Genomic DNA, 19,770 nt, shown 5'->3' with positions numbered 1-19,770 from the left:
TGTTTCTCCTCAAATGCACCTTTTTTTTTTTCAAAAGCTTGGCCAAACACTTTAACTTTCAAGAAAAAAAAACATTTTTTAAAATTAAAAAATACTTCTAGAATTGAAAATGCTTGCCAAATAGATTATTAGTCCATGACCCAATTTTTCTATTTGTTAAATTGTACTTATTAGTCAGTCATAATCACTTGGGAAATGACAATTTCCAAGTCCTTTTTCCACAATCATTTCATATTGCAAAGTCAAAATAGTACGGACACAATTGTTTATTAATATAGATCGGTTGACCATCTTATGATAAGGAAATTAAAGATGATGTGTAGTAGTCCAGACTCATTTTTCTTAAGTTATTGGATCAAAATTCAAATATGTTTTCTCGTCAAAATAAGATGAGACGAAGAAGGACGCAAGCAGTGACGAAGCCAAATGATCACAAGGGTGGTCACTTCGTCGAAAAATTGTATTGTGTATGTAGATAAAATATTACGTTTTAGAGCTATATAACATATATTGAACACTCTTTGTCCGAAAATTTTTTCACTTCTTTCAAATTTGAATACACTTAGAAAAATTTCTAGCTTCGCCACTGGACGCAAGTCTACAACTTTCCATTTCTTTGTTTTCCGTACGCTTTAGGTGTATTTAATACATTTCTCTACCCATCAATCTTCGTTTTTCTTTTATACTTCTACTATAGATTCGTACAAAAAGCTATGATATATTTGTTAACAAAATTTCATGTCATTCTAATACTACAAATTACATATGGGATTTAATTCGATAGCATTTGATGTTGAGCGTGATAAAAATACCTGCGACAACGTACACTTATTTCAAACAATTGAAATGAGCCCTTTGAGGATTAACGAAGTAGAGCATACAACAACCACAACAACAATCTAATACAATTTTACAAGTGGGGTCTGGGAAGGGTGGTGTATATGCAGACTTTATCCCTATCCCCAGTGGCGGAGCCACGTGCACTTAAGGGATGTCAACCGACATCTCTTTGTCGGAAAATTACACTGTGTAGTTAGGTATTTGTTTTATAAAATATGTATATATACTATGTATTGACACTCCTTGATTTCTTGGTAAATTTATTTTTTTGTATTTTGACCCCCTTTATGAAAATTTTGGCCCCGCTACTGCCTACTTTAAAAGAATAAAGTAATTATTTCCGAAAGACTCTCGGCTCAAGAAGACAGAAAATACGAGAAGAGAAAGGAAGGGAGTCGAGTAGAGCAACTTTCAATTTTAGGAAAACCTTGTCGAAGATGTAGACAAACTTTGGATATGATGCAAAACGTTAAGCCTAAAGTCTTGGGTATCACATGGGAATGTTCACTATGTGTTAATTATGTGAGTCACGACAACCATTGAATATTTTGGCTCCAACCGCAATAAAACATTCTAGATAGAACCGGATATGCATATTTTTAACTTGATGGATTTAATCTTCAAAATTAATTCACTAGGTTTGATTTAATCCATTGCATTATAAAATTTCATTTGGTCAAGCTGTCAAAAATTACTTATTTTTAAAAATACTTTTAAAAAAATATTTTTGTAAAGTAGTAATTTGTGTTTGGTCAATACATTAATATTTTTTTACAATCAAATTGTGTTTGGCCAAGCAATCTATAAAGTACTTTTGATTATAAAATTACAAAAAAAAAAAAAAAAAAAAACGTAAGTATTCAGTTTGCAATTAGTATTATTAAATGAGATAAATAAATTTAAATATTTATTATAATAAAAATATAATTTATAGATTTCAATTAATATAAAATATAGTTATTGCAAAGCGATAATATTGGGGTATCTAGTATTACTTATTGTTTACATGAATATATCAATATATTCATTCAATATAAATTAAAAATCTCTCTTATTCACTATATAAAAGAAGATATATATTTATAGTAGAGAGAATATTCCAAATATAAATATGAGAAAGAAAATAAAAATATGATGTCACGATCCCGATTTGCCACCCTCGGGAGTCGTGATGGCGCCTACTCGTGAAAGCTAGGCAAGCCAGCTATTAGGGTTCCATACAGTAATAATCATTCCCAAACAGTTATAAACAAAAACTAAAGTTAAACAGTTGATAAATGCTGAAGAGTTATAACATGATCAAATAATCCAATACAAATCTACCCACGGGTCTGGGATCACAACTTCACGAACATCTACGAGTTACTACAAATACTGGTCTTAAAAGAAAATACAACTGTTCTCAAAAAGAAAAGAGACAGTAGAAAGTTAAAACAGGGAAGGAGAACTTCAGGCTCTACGGACGCCAGCAGATCTACTTTGGTCTCCCTGGACTGAAGGCAGCTACCTCAGCTACTAATCGGGTCTGGTATCAAAATCTGCACAAAAGAGTGCAGAGTGTAGTATCAGTACAACCGACCTCATGTACTGAGTAAGTGTCGAGCCTAACCTCGACGAAGTAGTGACGAGGCTAGGACACGACAATCACATATACCTATGTAGATAAATCATATACAAACAGAATCATAATAACAGATATCATCAGAATAAGGCGGGAGGGGGACATGCTGCGGGGAATATCAGGTTCTAACAATAAGCCAATAAAGAAGCATCAATAAAGGAGCATAATGAACAAAATATTTAAATCAACAAAATAATGAAGCGGTAACACGTGCACGGCATCACCCTTCATGATTTTACTCTCGTCCTCACCATATGAAACAACATAAACGGCACGGCATCACCCTTCGTATATTACCTCACATAATCATGACACGGCATCACCCTTCGTGCTTTATTCCTCACAAATATCGGCACGACATCACCCTTCGTGCATTAACTCTCAAGTCATGGTACGGCATTATCCTTTGTGCATTAACACTCATATATCGGTACGGGATCACCCTTCGTGCATTACTCTCATTCACAATATCATGCACGACATCACCCTTCGTGTTTTACACTCTTCCTCACCCAAATAATAGAACAATATGTCCCGACAAGGAAAACAACAATATCAACAATAATGTCCTGGCAAGAGAATCAACTATAACTAATCTCGTTTTCAACAATTACTTTACAAGAATGAAACTCAACTTGTGCCAATTCTCAACAATAAACAATTACCACGAACCTTTGATAAGCTTTGTTCAATATTAAAAATCATCAAATTGAGCATAATCGATACATATTAGAGTCACAAAATCATGATATAAGACTCACGGGCATGCTTGACACCAACATATAGGTACTCGTCACCACACCTATACGTCGTACTCGATACAAACACATAGCAAATTGACCACAACTCTTATTTCCTCAAGCTAAGGTTAGGGCAAATACTTACCTCGATTCCATGGAAAAGATTAAGTCTCTACTACCGCATTACCTCTCGGTTCCACTTCCAATTCACTTGTATCTAGTCACAATTTACTTAACGATATCAATAAATGCTAAATAAACCAATTTTAATGCATGAAAATAGGTTTCCCATTGTTTTCCCAAAAAGTCAAAAATCGACCCCAGGCCTGCTTGTTCAAAACCCGAAGTTCGAACCAAACTCCGATCACTCATTCACTTACGAACCCAAATATGTAATTAGTTTTGAAATCGGACCTCAAATCGAGGTCCAAATCCCCAAAATTTGAAAATCCTAACTTCTACCCAAAAATATCCCATTTCCCATGAAAACCCCTAAATTTTAAAGTAAAATCATGTGAAAAGATGTAATAGATTGAAGAAAATAAGTTAGAAATTACTTACTAATGATTTGGAGAAGTTTGTGCTTTTGAAAAATCGCCTAAGGAGGTTTAGGGTTTAAGAGTTGGAAAAATAAAAAAAATCCCATCTGAAATCTAATTTAGCAGGCGCAGTTATCGCAATTGCGAAGAGGGATAGCAATTGCGAACCCTTCAAAAGCCTGCTACCTTCGCATTTGCGAAGGATATATCGCATTTGCGACTCCTGACTCTTTCACATTTACGACCAAATTGGTGCATTTGCGAGAATGGCTTGGTTCGCAATTGCGACGCCTGGGTCGCATTTTCCAAGCCTGAGAACTTCGCATTTGCGAAGCCTGATCTCGCAATTGCGAGATCATAGGCCCATTACACAGCTGCAATATACCAGCAATTTTTCTAAGTTCAAATTCACTCAGTAGTCTATCCAAAACTCACCCGAGCTCTCGGGGCTCCGAATCAATCATGCACGCAAGTCTAAAAACATCATATGGACTTGCTCATGCGATCAAATTATCAAAATAACATCAACAACTACGAATTAAACCTCAAATTCATGAAATTACCCAAGAACATTGAAATTTCTATTTTCTCAACTATAGGTCCGTTTTATACCAAATCAATTTCGATTCTTACCAAATTTCACAGATTCAACTTAATTATTATTTTAAACTTGTACCGGGCTCCGGAACCAAGATACAGGCCCGATACCATAAAAAAATGCATCATCTCACTTCAAAAGCCTTTATACTTTCCAGCAAATAATTTTCTTTAAAAATTCTTTTCTCGGACTTGGGACCTCGGAATTCGATTCCGGGTATACGCCCAAGTCCCATATTTTTACTACGGACTCTACGGGACCGTTCGATCACGGGTCCGGATTTGTTTACCAAAAATATTGACCAAAGTCAACTTTAACCCATTTTAAAGGCCAAATTCATTATTTTTTCTAAAACTTCACATAAAAGCTTTATGGAAACGCGCTCGGACTGCGCACGCTAATCGAGGTAAGACAAGAAGTGGTTTTTAAGGTCTCGTAACACAGTTTTGACTTCTAAAATAAGAGATGACCTTTAGGGTCATCACATGTGATAGAACAAAAAGAAAAGAAATGTATGGTAAAAAAAAAAGGAAAAAAAAATAAAAATGTTAAATTAATGAGGGATAGTTTGAAAAATATAAGTTTAATGTAAGGATATTTTTGTCTTACAAAAATTAATTTTCTGCTTCTCCTTCTTGGAAGAAGCTAAAATTTGTAGCTTATCTCTAAAAGCAAAAAAATTGTCTCTGTCTCTGCTGCTTAAAAATATTTTTTTATTTTGCCCAAACATCTTGAGTTTTTCAAATAATATTTTTTCTTCTAGAAGCTTGGCCAAACCCACTCTAAGGCTACATTTGCAATTGATTCTAATTCTAGTACGATGACAACTATGCTGCCCCATTATGTGGTAATCTTTTTTGTTTTTCAGTACAAGGAGCTTTCTTGAAGTCATGTTGTATATATTTCTTGACGATTAATTATATTTCTTTCTGAATTCAATCATCTCAAACAGGGAGAAAACTTAGTAGTAGTAAAAAAATAAAAAAAAAATAAAAAAGGGGGGGAGGGGGAGGGGTGTGGAGAACTAGATATGATTGAGGAAAAACATTAGAAAATTGAAGAGGTACTATAGTTAAATAAATTCGTTGAATCTGGTCCTTAAACTTTTTAGATTCATATACATGAGAAGTGTTATACTCCCACTTTCCGAGATGCGTATGAAATAGGGGGAATTAACATTCTGAATATGGACTGAGGATTGACCTTTCAGATAAACACATAGCATTGAGCGTAAAATTATACGGATGCACGTGAAGAAACGTGTGGGTACTATAACCGTCCAGTCCGCTAGCGATATTATCCGTTCTGGGTTTGGGTCTTCACGAGTTTAAAATGCGTCACTGGGATATAAGGTTTGTTAACTTATATACCCAGTATCGCTCTTGTATTTTGCCAATGTGGAACTCTGTCTAAAGGGTAAGGTGTTACAGGTGCAAGGAGCTTCTCATATCTTTTCATTTAACAAAAGCAAAGGATCAATCTAATTTTTGAAGCATTAATCCTAGCCTACTTGATTGTACACGATTATGTATATATAGTCAGACCTCTCTATAACAGTATCCTTATATAATAACACTTTACTATAAAAGCCAAGCTTTTCCGGAATCAATTTTCATGTTATGTTATAATATATGTTTTATATAACAGCACCTCGTTATAACATCCAAAAATATTCGGAACAAACGAGGCTGTTATGGAGAGATTTGATTATAGTATATGTTAAAGGGCCATTGCATAAACCATAATCTTGACTTTGTTGCATGCCTTTGGGAAATGCAGATATAGAAATCAAAATAATAAGAACCTTTGAACTAATTAACTAGCAATTAAACTTTCGGGTTTAGTTGCATGCGTTGTAATCTGATGGGTGTGTATACTTAATTACTATCTCTGTAGTCCATAGAAAACATTAATCACAAACTGAATTAGTGTGAAAGGCTACGACAACATTTGATGAATCATCAGGTGTTTTAAAGATCATAATTAAGGATTTTCTATATTTCACAGCTTATATTCTATACAAAATTGTGTTAGAATGAATTTAAATAGGACTGATCATTATCTAGATAGGATTCCTTCTTTCTCATGTAGAGTTTGTAATTAAAAAGTATTCTTCCGATTTTCTTTTAGATGGGGTAGTTTGACTTGACAAAAAGTTTAAGAAAAAGAAAAGAAATTTTTTAAAACTTGTGGTCTTAAAAGCGTAAGGGGTAAAAGCTTTGTGGGGTCATGATATTTATGTGGTTATAAAAGCTTCTCATTAACGGTAAAATGGGTAAAATGAGAAGTTTAAAGTTGAATTATTTCCAAATTAAAAAATATATTATTTATTTTGAAACAAACTAAAAAGGAAAGTACTTCATCAAATTTAAAACGGAGAGAGTACTACATTGATGATAATTATCCCTAACAATGTTAGAGTTCAAGAAGAGCCAAAAGCTTATATTTGGATACTGCTTTGTGCGAAATAGAATAATATTACTAATGGCATAATGATTTAATTAGGCAACACGCAAAGCAAAATAACCTCAGCCTAATTAATTATGTTACTATTTTGGTAAGAAAATTTTACCTCCTATAGCAAAGGTATACACCCTTAAAATTATTTTAAAATATTATTTTCTACAGCTATCTTTTATATTTTATAGCAAAATAAGTATTTATGGTATAAACTATCACGAAGGCATGAAATAAGACATGAAATACGCTATTTATGTTTTTTCCTCTCTTAGACGGCTGGACATACCTATTTTTAAGGTGATTGTCGCTACTGTATTCATGAATACATGGCGCGAATACATGTGAATACATGCGCATACGGCCGAACTGCCCTGATTTTAGGCATTTTTTACTGCTATATTCATAAATACAGCAGCGCGAATACATGTGAATATATGCACGTACAGTTGAACTGCTCTGATTTTAGACGTTTTTTGTTGCTGTATTTATGAATACAAGACGCGAATACATACGCGTACAGTTGGACTACCCTGATTTTTAGGCGCTTTTTGCTGATGTATTCATGAATACAGCAGCGTGAATACATCAAATACACTACCGTAACAACTGAATAGTAGCTATAGAAAATAATTATGTATATAATAGCTATATAAAGTTAATAGCCGCTAAACAATATAGGTTTCTGAAAACTCCTCTCTTTGTAATACTGTACATCATGTTGTAATACAAAATGGGCTTCTGACATAATTGTCCGGCCAAAACGTTTGACAATCGCTAACTAATATATTTTCTCAACATAGTAACATAAGCATCATATTTTGTATATGTGAAACCAGTAATGTTCACATAAGGAAACACCTAAAATGACCAAGCAAAGGTTTAGGCATATTTTTCATGTGGGCAGCTTTGCTTTCTACTAGAAATTAGTATTATTCTTTTTGTTGTAAATTAAACGTGTTTTCCAGCTACACAATCCTCATTTTCAATATTGTACGTCATTATGATTTAAGATTGACGGAGTGATTTCAAAATTACAAAATGATTCGATATTTTATATAGTTGAAGTGGTTTGCCTGTAAGTTCTAATTTTATTCTGGTACATTAGAAAAAAAATAATAATAAAGTTCAAGAATTCTTTCATAAACCACAGGGCTCACTAATTTTATTGGATGTTCAAGATGACGGAATAAAAACAAAATCACGTTTTAGATATGTTTGCAAGTCAAAGAAGCCCAACACAAATTAAATGATAATATTTTGGTTAATTCTTCGTAATATATATTAGGGATTTTTACAAAAATAGCAGCGCTCACCTAATAACTTAAACTAAAAATAATCGGTGGAAGTATAATACATACATAATTTATATATTATATGTGTATAATTGTGTATAATTATTATATAATTTATATATATGGCTAGAAAAAGTAAACCGGCTATTTATGTAAACATTCCTGTTATTATTCCACAGGCTTTAATTGGGCATTTGGGCCCAAGGATTCCGGTCATGCCTGCCAGGGGTGAAAGGCTCCAGGTAAGTATCATAAAGCCCAGCATGGTGGATTCTTTATTGGGTAAAATAAGCCTAAACTAATTGTATTCTCTAGCAAAAAAGTATATAATATATATGTATAAGATACTCATATATATAAAAAAATATATATACATTTTATCAGCTATTATCTTTTAGCGCGGTTAGTAATATACATTTCTCTTTTTTATTGGTCAACTTTCTTTATAGTTATACACGTATAAGGTAAAATTTATATGTATATTTTAATCGTTGAATCCCCTAATGTGACAGAGTATTTTTCTGAATTCCCTTGATAAAGTTCCTTTCTCCATCACCAATATTAGAGGTCTTACCACACCCTCATGAGCAAATACTCAATATGCGCAGGGGCGGAGCTTGCCCTTTGATACGGATTCGACAAATTCTAGTAACTTTTCTTCAAACTCTATATTTGTCTCAAAAAATTATTGAATTAAGTACAAATTATTAATTTAGAACCTAGTAACTTAAATAATTAGAATAATAAACCCATAAGTTTCAAATGTTAGCTCTACATCTGAATATAAGCTATGAGTTCAGTTGAACACAATAATTTTGGTTCGTATACTGTATATATTTTAAGAAGTTTACTAAATATGTACAGATATTTAATTTGGAACCAAATAACTATGGTAATTGGTAAGTATTGGTTTCGTGGCATTTCTAACCCATAAAATTCAAATCTTGGATTCGCCATAAAAATTCACCGGGGTGAGGGTCGTGGGTAGGGGGCAGTGTTGGAGATGGGTGGAGGAAAATAGAAATATAAATTGTGGACAAATATAAAGACCCGTCTAAGCATACAGTATACTTGAGGCATAGAGTTTAATGCATATAATAAAGAGTAAGAAATGCAACAAATCAATGGCGGTCTTATTACCTGGTTTAAGTTCAAGATAAATATTTTAAATTCTTATTTAAGTTTTCATAAGATTGCATACAAATACTGCAAAAATAAATTTCGTAAAGAAATTTTGCTGAATTTATGAGAGAGTCGCTCAAAATCTTAAACACAAAGAATATGCTACCCAATGTCCCAGTATGGTTTAATTCTTTTCCCACCCTCTTTTTCCTACATGGAGATTAGGGGTGGCCATAATTTGGGCAAAACCGAAATTCAAAATTTTTGAATTTTTGGATAGGATTTTCGGACTATGGATTAGATTTTGGATTTAATTTTAAAAAAATTTGGATATTGCATTTCGCATTTCGGATTTTTGGATATCCGAAAATCCAAAAATTTTATACTTTATATTTAGTCCATTATCCATATGTCAATAGTAATAAGTCCAATACCCTACCCATTATATACTATTTCATATATTCAATATTAATTACTAAGTTACCGTCAAAATACTTTCTATTTGGATATGATTTTACTATTGCTATTTCTTATCGGCCTTATTAATGTTTCTACTGTATCTTTTATAATAATTTCAGTACTTGAATATTTTATTTGGATGATTGCGGCAAGAATGAGGAACTTTTCAGCCAATTTAACATGAGTACTTTATTTTGATATTCATTTTTGTAAAAAGTAGAAATATCTCAGCTTATACACTCAAAACCGAAAATCTATAATAGCCAACCAGATTAACCCGAAACCGAACTTAAAATAACCGATCAAATCCATACTTATTTGGATTGTCATTTCTTCAATCAGAAAATCGAAATTCAAACCGAAATTCTCATATCCAATCCGATCTGCCCGACCGCCCACCCCTAACGGAGATATTATATCTTAATTAAACTTATTTAAAAACTAAGAGAAACAAGATTTAACTTGTGCGTATTTGTCTGGATTGAGGGCGAAAATTAAGGGGCTACTCTAGTGATGAAAGGGAAAGGAAAAAAAAGCACAGACATGCAGGAGTCAAGCTGACATGCATATATATGTAGCCAGAAAACTTGGCAGTAATTTTTGAAAACAATGAGAGAAATATCATTGTCTAATTAAGTAGAGGTCAGAAACTCAGGGGGTAAAGTGAAAAACCATACATATATATAAATGTAGGGATCCAATATTATATATAGATGCTATGGGCTGATATATTGATGTTGACTCTACTGAAAGAGGAATGGCGTGAAGGCCAGCCTGAGTAGTAAAGGCATTAAATGTTAGCATACTATAATATGAAAATGATGCCTCAGCTTCAGTAAAAATTGATGACACAATGAGAGAGAGCCTTCACTCTTTTCCAGGTTTTTGTCAGCATTTCTATCGAGGGATTTCACTTCCCACTAATTTTTTAATCCATATAGTAACTTCTAAAGTTAATTCTTCATTCTTCCCTCAATTGTATCTTTTCTTTTCCTTTTTTCTTTTTTAATGAGAAGGGTTAAAAAATATCTCTATTTTATTTGATTCATCTTGTAAACTTGCAATACTCGTAGTGGTTGGTTTCTAATCACATGAAGTCCGCATAGATGTCAAGTGGCGGATCCAGAATTTTAAAGTGACGGGTACTCGTCGATAAAAAATTCGAAAGAAGAGCAAAAAAAAATTAATCATGGGTGCTCACTCCATATTTATCTAACTATTTATATAATTGTCTATACAAATTTACTAACCGAGCACCCATAAATGTCCATGCACATCCGCCACTGTAGATGTCCACTCCTATTTGTTGGGAATAAACCCCTTACCAAAATAATATTCACGGTAATAAAGCGGAATAATAATGTAGCACCGAGATACGGTAATTAACAAGAATAAAAGAGTAACAATGACACCAAAATTTTTACGTGGAAAACCCTTCTGAATAAGGGAAAAAACCACGACCCCGAGAGGAGCAACTGATATCACTATAGTAAGGAATTTTACAACTTTGTAGGTCGGAGGTAAATACTCCAAAGACCACTACAACACTCAAAAGAAATAACCCTCTTTTGATATTCCCACCTCACTACAATATCGCTCTCTCTCTATTTTCCTCACAGACTATTTTCTTATACCTTGTCTGTGAAACCTTACTCTTTCTTTCTCTCTTTGTTGGTGTGAAGAAATGAGAGTTGAAGCTCTCCTTTTATAGCCAAAGCTTCACCCTCTAAAGCCTACAATATTTGACAATTTACACACACTTTTCACAATTCAACAAAGTTGGCTACCAAACCAAAGAAATTCAACAAGGTTGGCTACCAAACCAAACTAATTCAACAAGGTTGGCTACCAACCAAACCAAGTCAACAAGGTTGGCTACCAAACCAAAGAAAACTCTTATTAGGCACATGCCTAATACTTCTTCAATGAGATGGACATCATCAATCTCCCCCTCCAGTCTCATTCATCTAGAGGAGGTAGCACTGTCTTCTAGTTTGAGTGCATGCCGACAAGTTCTTTGCATAGCTCGAACTTGTTCCTTGGTACCACCTTGGTCAGCATATCTGCGGGATTCTCACTTGTAGAAATCTTCAAGACTTTTAGAGATTCATCATCTACCATTTCTCGAATCCAATGATATCTCACATCAATGTGTTTGGTCCTTGCATGGTACATAGAGTTCTTGCTAAGGTCTATTGCACTTTGACTGTCACAATAGACGACATACTCCTTCTGATGCAATCCAAGCTCTTGAAGGAATCGCTTGAGCCATATCATCTCCTTGCCAGTTTCTGTAGCGGCAATGTACTCTGCTTCAGTTGTTGAAAGTGCAACGCACTTCTGCAACTTAGACTGCCATGATATAGCTCCCCCTGAAAATGTAAATAAATATCCAGTAGTAGATTTTCTGTTGTCAATGTCACCTGCCATATCAGCATCTGTATAGCCCTTCAAGATTGGATCAGATCCTCCAAAGCACAAACAATCTCCCGTGGTACCTCTCAGGTACCTGAGTATCCACTTGACTGCTTCCCAATGTTCCTTTCCAGGATTTTCAAGAAACCTGCTGACAACACCAACTGCGTGAGCAATATCAGGTCTAGTACATACCATTGCATACATCAAGCTTCCGACTGCTGAAGCATAAGGAACTTTAGCCATGTTCCCTTTCTCCTCCACTGTTGTAGGACACATCTTCTTACTCAACTTTAGATGACCAGCAAGAGGTGTGCTGACTGGCTTAGCATTCTTCATGTTGAAGCGTTCTAGTACACGTTCAATGTACTTCTCCTGAGATAGCCACAACTTTCTACTTGTTCTCTCTCGAACTATCTTCATCCCTAGAATTTGTTGTGCTGGGCCCAAGTCCTTCATATCAAATGACTTGGACAGATCTCCTTTCAACTTTGCTATCAACCCCTTGTCTTTTCCTACAATTAACATGTCATCCACATACAACAACAATATAATAAAGTTATTCTCAGAAAATCTTTTGAAGTATACACATGGATCAGAATAGGTCTTTAGGTATGTTTGACTTTTCATGAATGAATCAAACTTCATGTACCACTGCCTTGGTGCCTGCTTCAATCCATAAAGACTCTTATTCAATTTGCACACCATGTGTTTCTTTCCAGCTACTTCAAATCCTTCTGGTTGCTCCATATAAATCTCCTCTTCCAAATCTCCATGAAGAAATGCAGTTTTCACATCCAACTGCTCCACTTCAAGATCTAGGCTAGCTGCTAAGCTCAAAATTGTTCGAATAGAAGTCATTTTAACAACGGGGGAGAAAATTTCGTCAAAATCAATACCTTTCTTCTGTTCGAAGCCTTTAACCACCAATCGAGCTTTGTATCTGACCAGCTTGCCATCTCCATCTTTCTTGAGTTTAAAGACCCATTTGCATTTGAGTGGTCTTTTACCCTTTGGAAGTTCAACCAGCTTGTATGTGCCATTTTTCTGGAGAGATTCCATCTCTTCTTGCATAGCTTTCATCCACTGGTTCTTTTCTGGATGGGACAACACCTCCTTAAGACTTTCTGGCTCCCCCTCATCACTGATGAGGACATACTCTGTGGAAGGGTACCTGCGTGACTCTACCCTTGGCCTCTCTGATCTCCTCAGAGGTTGAGGTTGTCCTTCTCCCTGAGTGGGGTGCTCCACTTCCTCGACACCTTCATCAAGTTGCTCCCCCTGCTCAATAACCTCACCAGGTTGCTCCACCTGCTCGACAACCTCGTCGGTTGTACTTTCTGCACTTGTGGGATTGTTAGAAGTAGAAGGAATAGTAACAAAGTTAGGAATTATACCATTCTTCGCCTTTTCTAATATATCAGCAGCAGTTCCAACTTCACTTTCTCGGAAGACTACATCTCTGCTTCTGATGACCTTCATCTTTACAGGATCCCACAGTCTGTACCCGAACTCTTCATCTCCATATCCGATAAATATGCAGGGAATAGATTTATCATCCAGCTTTGTTCTCTGCTCTTTTGGTACATGTGCAAAAGCTCTGCAACCGAACACCTTCAGATGCGAGTAGGACACCTCCTTGTTGGTCCAGACTCTCTCTGGGATTTCAAACGCCAACGGAACTGATGGACTCCTATTGATCAGGTAACAGGCTGTCTGAACTGCTTCACCCCAGAATGACTTAGGCAGTTTAGCCATTCTGAGCATGCTTCTCACCTTCTCCACAATGGTGCGGTTCATCCTCTCGGCTACGCCATTGTGCTGTGGGGTTCCAGGAACTGTCTTTTCATGTCTGATCCCATGACTTGAACAATACTCTTCAAATTCCCTTGAAGTGTACTCACCTCCATTGTCACTTCGGAGACGCTTTAGCTTTCGACCCGTCTCCCTTTCTACTAGAGCATGAAACTTCTGGAAAACTTGAAACACCTGATCTTTGGTTTTCAAAATATAAACCCATAATTTTCGTGAAGCATCATCAATAAAAGTAACAAAATATTTGTTACCGCCCATTGATTCAATTTCCATTGGGCCGCAAACATCAGAATATACTAAATCAAGTATATTCAATTTTCTTTCAGACGATGTCTGAAATGAGACTCTATGCTGCTTACCAAATAAACAGTAGTCACAAGGTTTTACCGTTGTACCTTTGGCATAAGAAATGAGTGATTTCTTGGCAAGAATCTGCAATCCCTTCTCGCTCATATGACCCATTCTTTTGTGCCACAAATCTACAGAAATCTCATCTTGTGCCGCGTTCAATTCACCTTGGCATATTTCTGCATTTGTCCTGTACAACGTGCCACGAGCAACTCCCTTTGCAATCACCAATGATCCCTTAGTGAGTCTCCACTTTTGATTTGCAAAATAGCTCTCGTATCCATCTCGGTCTAAAGCAATTCCCGAGATCAAGTTCATCCGTAAATCAGGTACATGCCGCACATCCTTTAGAACCAATGTGCATCCGACATTTGTCTTGATACAAATGTCACCAATCCCCGCAATCTTTGAGTAACTTGTGTTACCCATTTTCACTGTGCCGAAATCACCTGCTACATATCTGCAAAAAAGGTCTCTTACCGGTGTGGCATGGTGAGATGCCGCTGTGTCAACCACCCATTCCGACTCTGAACCTGACAGGTGCATGCATTCCTCTTCCTCATTTATAAAGAGGACAACATTATCATTATTTTGCACCATGGCGGCTGTGTTGTCGTCATTCTTCTGGCCACTGGTTTCACCTTTGCCCTTCCTTGGATTTGGGCAATCTCTTTTGAAGTGACCTGGTTGATTACAGTTGTAGCAATTTCTGACTCTTGATTTGGATCGGTTCTTTGACTTCCCACGAGCTCCGGATCTACCATAGTTGTTCGAACTCCTTTGATAACTCCTGCCTCTACCTTCTGTGATGAGAGCCTGTCCTTGATTTTCAGGCTTCTTTCTCATCTTCTCATTGAGTAGAAGAGCCGATGTGACATCTTTCAACTCAATAGTAGTCTTACCGTGCAGGATGGTTGTTGCCAAGTTATCGTACGAAGATGGCAACGAGTTCAATAGCAAGATGGCTTTATCTTCTTCCTCGATTTTCACTCCGAGGTTGGCAAGCTGTGTGATTAGTCCGTTAAACACATTTAAATGTGACAAAAAATTCGTACCTTCACTCATGTGTAGGGCGTATAACTGCTTCTTCAGGTACAATTTATTTGTCAGCGTTTTGGACATGTATAGGCTTTCCAACCTTGTCCAAATTCCTCGTGCAGTGTCTTCATCAATGATGTTATTTACCACATCATCTGATAAGTGCAACCTAATTGCACTAGCAGCTCTTTCATCCAAGTCAGCCCAATCCTCAGCTTTCATGGTATCAGGCTTTTTGGAATCAACATCTAGAACCTTGTGTAATCCTTGTTGGATGAGCAGATCTCTCATCCTTCTTTGCCATGTTGAGAAACCGTTATCTCCGTTGAATTTTGCTACCTCGTACTTTACTCCGGACATTTTTATTTTTTCACCAAGTATAGTACTACCGACAGTGAATAGTATTTCAGTGAACGAGCAGAACCCGTGCTCTGATACCAGTTGTTGGGAATAAACCCCTTACCAAAATAATATTCACGGTAATAAAGCGGAATAATAATGTAGCACCGAGATACGGTAATTAACAAGAATAAAAGAGTAACAATGACACCAAAATTTTTACGTGGAAAACCCTTCTGAATAAGGGAAAAAACCACGACCCCGAGAGGAGCAACTGATATCACTATAGTAAGGAATTTTACAACTTTGTAGGTCGGAGGTAAATACTCCAAAGACCACTACAACACTCAAAAGAAATAACCCTCTTTTGATATTCCCACCTCACTACAATATCGCTCTCTCTCTATTTTCCTCACAGACTATTTTCTTATACCTTGTCTGTGAAACCTTACTCTTTCTTTCTCTCTTTGTTGGTGTGAAGAAATGAGAGTTGAAGCTCTCCTTTTATAGCCAAAGCTTCACCCTCTAAAGCCTACAATATTTGACAATTTACACACACTTTTCACAATTCAACAAAGTTGGCTACCAAACCAAAGAAATTCAATAAGGTTGGCTACCAAACCAAACTAATTCAACAAGGTTGGCTACCAACCAAACCAAGTCAACAAGGTTGGCTACCAAACCAAAGAAAACTCTTATTAGGCACATGCCTAATACTTCTTCAATGAGATGGACATCATCACTATTCCCTTAAAAACTCTCCCTGTGGGAAGATACAAATCCTTGCATGTGTTACTTCTCGAAAATCATGTCATTCGATATGTCATGTGTTTCCACCAGAGTCATAATTCGTTAACCTATTGGCTCATCTAATTTTTATTTTTCGTCCTAAATTTGCCCTACCTCTAATCGTATACCTTATTGACTTGAGGATGGTTTAATTTATTTTATAGGAAAAAAAATCAAAGTTTGCCTCTGGACCATGGGAAATGATCTAACTTTGCCCTCAATTGATGTATTCTCTTGTTTTATTTCAGTTTAGTTTCAACACTCAAACAGCTGATAAAATCGTACAACCAGCATCACAAGATCAAACTTTGACAACCCCAGAAAAAAATAGTAGATGCTATTTTCTGTTTGACACATTAAATCCATGAAAGGCCAAGCATTTAAAGACGTCATTTTTCCAACATTTTAAGCTAAAATGTAACCCTATCAGTGTTATTTTCGTAATAGGTAAAAGTTTAAGTAGCTTCATTGCTTAAATCCAGAGGAGGGACAGCTAGGGACAAGTTTAGCCTCTCTACCCAGGGTAGAAGTAAGGTCTGCGTACACAATACCCTCCCCAGGCCCTACTAGTGAGATTATACTGGGTTATTGTTGTTGTTTTACAAAGATGTAACACTATTAATGTTATTTTCAACAATTTTAAAAGTACAAGTAGTTTCATTGCTGAAAGGCAAGAAAACAAACTAAATAGAGAAGTCCTCTAACACCAAAGCAATGTACATAGGAGCTGCTATGACTTCCATTGAATTCATTAGACAACACTTCATTTTTCAATAGTTACATACACGCACTCGATCTTGAGTTGGGGTCTATCGGAAGGTCTGCGTACACTCTACCCTCAAACCCTACTTTGTGGGATTAAACTGGGTTTGTTATTGTACATAGGTGCACCCTCAAACCTCAGTTTTTCAAAAATGAATCAAGGTGGTGCTTGTTTTAAATTTTCAAATACTAAATTTGCAAACGCAAATTTTGAGTTTTTGGGAAGAAAAAAAATTTACTTGAAAACCTACTCTCATTCTATTTAGATATTCCCAAAGTCGCTCAAATCTTTCAATATTCGAACTGTATTAATTTTATTTAATTTTAAATTGTGAGTGAATAATGCTAGTATAGAGTACCAAAAAACATCCCATCAAAAAAAAAGGAGCAGATCACAAGAATGTAATAGAGCCAAGAGAGCGACAGAATTTAGCTTCAATTTCCAAAGTTCCATATGCAATGTTGAATCCAGTTCATCCACAGATCCATTATGTAATTGTACAACAATCACAGGCCCTTAGCTTATTTTCACATCAAATAGGGTTGATATTGATTGTACAACACAATTCTTATTAAAGAAAATCACTCTGGTATAGTAACTTTACGGTTTGTAATGTATAGGGTAAACAATAATTCACTGTCACATGTAAATATTAAGAAAATATTGTAAAACAACAAGTCACTGCTGCAAGTGGGTTTTAACCTATATTGCTCGGATTCTTCAACAACAACAAAATACCCAATCTTATCTCACACTGTGGGGTATGGAGAGGGTAGTGTGTACTCAGTCTTATCATCGGCTCAGAAAAGCATATATGCACCTCATTAATGAAAATATAGAAAAGAATGAACATTACCAAAAAGTCATATAAAAGCAGAATAAAAACAACAAGGTTATAAGGTAAATCACAATGAGAGAAAACAACGATATTGCTTGGATTCTTCGAAAATGTCATTTGGTGCATGATGCATAGCTATAGGATCCAAAACGGGTGCGACCACTGTTTTGAAGAGTTGCCCAACATAGTTTGCTTTCTCATTCACAACTTACTCCATGATAAAGAGTATAGACATTTGAAAGATTATTCTCTGATCATTCTTCAAGAAATAAAAAATCTTACGCCAGCTTTACAAAAGCTTAGAATGAATATATTCTTTCACACTTGTATAAGTTTTAACCCAAAAAGTAAAACAGAAACGAGCAATGTAGCTTCTTGTTCATGTGAAGAAACTTTATTAGCATAACCCTGTGTATATGATGATGTCACAAGATCTTGTACAAAATATAAGGTAAAAGTCTGCATATCTCCGAGTCTGTCATCAAGAAAAGCAGAAATGAGTGAAAAATATTTTTAAAAAAAATGGAAACAATAAATAAGAAACAAAATAAGATGAGAAACTGAAATGAATGTGTTTTTGCATAAAATCAATGATTTCTCCTTTATAAGATATCATATGTGGGAACTAGGAAGTAAAACCCTAAAATAAGAAATGATGAGTAAAATGGTCCTCATAATAATGATGATAGCAGAAAGAGAGAAATCTAAAAAAGAAGAAAAGAGCAGAAACGGACAGAAGAGATTCAAGAAGCCATCATGAGAAAAATCAGACTAATGATATAAGTAACTCTAACTCAAACAGAGAGAGTAACTGACAAAAGAAAAAGGAACACAAATGACAAGCAAAATAAAAGCAGAATCAGATTTGAGGTTAAAAATAGTAGTATTCAATAAACTCGTCTGCATTTACCGTGGCAGGAAAGTGGAATGAGTCAAAATTCTTCATCATTACACCAATCTGCTCTTGTCCAAAACTAACTACAAAAGCTGAAACTCGTCTCATGTATATCAAGATCTTACAAATAAAACTAGTAAAGTTGTTTGCCGAACAGGAGTTCACATGTTTGAGCAGTAAAAACAACCTCTTGCAGAAATACTGAGTAAGGCTCCATACGATAGACTCTTGTGATCCGGCTCTTCCACAAACCCCGCTCATAGCGGAAGGTTAGTGCATGGGCTGCCTTTTTTTTTTTTTACAAATAAAACTTACCATTTTCATAAGCCAAAACTCGTCTCATGTCAAAGATTTGATTTTAGTCCAGAGAGGAAGTAGCAATTGGGGGGAATGAAGCCTGGTCCGACAACACTAACTCATGATCCATAAACCCTTTTTAATATAATCAACTAATCTTTAAATTTTCCTAGTGAAAAGAAAAGAAAAACTAATCTTTATATTCAAAAAAGCATAATATGGAGTTTATGGATCTAGTTGGTGACCTCGAGCCAGACAACATTCCCCTCAACTGAGAGAACTTCCTCCTATGAATCTTGATGAAACTAAGAGAGAAAGAAAGGGAAGAGGAAATTGATATGATGTTGAGAATGAATGAAAGAAGAGGGGGATAGAGATGATAATAAATAAAGGATGGAGAAAGAAAGAGAGAGGGGGTATGCACTGTGTAGGAAAGGACAAACAAAGTCATAAAAGCATAACAACAGACACCATGCCCCCTTGACCCTACATTATTCACAATTGGTTAACTGGCTCCAGAAATGACCACGACAATTACCAAAACTCTCCCTTTCTTCATGTG

The 19,770-nt window shown here is 35.5% G+C and overlaps 1 long non-coding RNA gene across 1 annotated transcript; it reads right to left on the bottom strand.

The window, feature by feature from the left end:
• Positions 1-18,002: 18,002 nt before the first annotated feature.
• Positions 18,003-19,564, bottom strand: LOC104243400 (uncharacterized). The gene is made up of 2 exons (XR_715187.2): positions 18,927-19,564; positions 18,003-18,491 (listed from the first exon to the last, which is right to left on the bottom strand). It is a non-coding gene; the product is annotated as an uncharacterized lncRNA (long non-coding RNA).
• Between the last annotated feature and the right edge of the window lie 206 nt (positions 19,565-19,770).

The sequence above is a fragment of the Nicotiana sylvestris genome, chromosome 8 (genome assembly GCF_000393655.2).
Source record: "Nicotiana sylvestris chromosome 8, ASM39365v2, whole genome shotgun sequence".
NCBI classification, from domain to species: Eukaryota; Viridiplantae; Streptophyta; class Magnoliopsida; order Solanales; family Solanaceae; genus Nicotiana; species Nicotiana sylvestris.
Note: the sequence above shows the minus strand (reverse complement) of the source record. Positions and strands in the feature narration are given on the sequence as shown.